The following is a 773-nucleotide window of genomic DNA, read 5'->3' as shown; positions in this document are numbered from 1 at the left end:
TAATCAACAGCAATCCGATTTAACAAGAAACGGCTTTTCAAGGAAATATCCAATAACAACCCGTGATAATTCTCGACTGTATTATCCACAGATTAATGTTAGAGAGAGAATGAAAGAAAAAGAGAATAGAAAAAAAAAGTAATGACACGTGTGAATCAAAGGAATTATTTTCATTTTCATGACACGTCTTCTCACACCTCTCCCTCCCTCCCCTTTTTTTCCCTTTTTGCTTCCCTCCTTCTCTTCCTCCTCCTCTTCCTTTCCATCTTGCTCTGTTCGCTCTTCTCTTTCTTATTTCTCTTCTTATCTCTTTCTTTTCTTCCCCCTTCCTTTTTCATCTTCCTTTCCCATCCATCCTTTCTCATTATCTCTCTTTCTCCCTTTTCCTTACTTCTTCTTATCCCCTCTCTTCTTTTCCCTTATTCTGATTCTCCTTCCTCATTCCTCCTCTCCCCTTCCCCTCCCTTCCCTTTCACTCTCTCATCTCCTTTTCCCTTTCCTCCTCCCTTGTTTTTCTTATCTTCCCCTATCTCTTATTCCCCCTCCCTCCTCTCCTATCCCTCTTCTTTATCCCTCATTCTTTCCCTCTCTTCTCAACCCCCTTTCTTCTCTCCTATTCCCATTCCCTCCCTTTCCCCCTTTCCCTCTTCCTCTTTCGTAGCCACACCCTCTTCCCTTTTCTGCTTTTCCCTCTTTCTTCCTTCATTCTTCTTCCTTTCATCTTTCCCCCCTTCTTCCTCTCCTTTCCTCTCCGCCTTCCCACTCTTCTTAAA

Source organism: Penaeus monodon, chromosome 29 (assembly GCF_015228065.2).
Source record: "Penaeus monodon isolate SGIC_2016 chromosome 29, NSTDA_Pmon_1, whole genome shotgun sequence".
NCBI lineage: Eukaryota > Metazoa > Arthropoda > Malacostraca > Decapoda > Penaeidae > Penaeus > Penaeus monodon.
Note: the sequence above shows the minus strand (reverse complement) of the source record.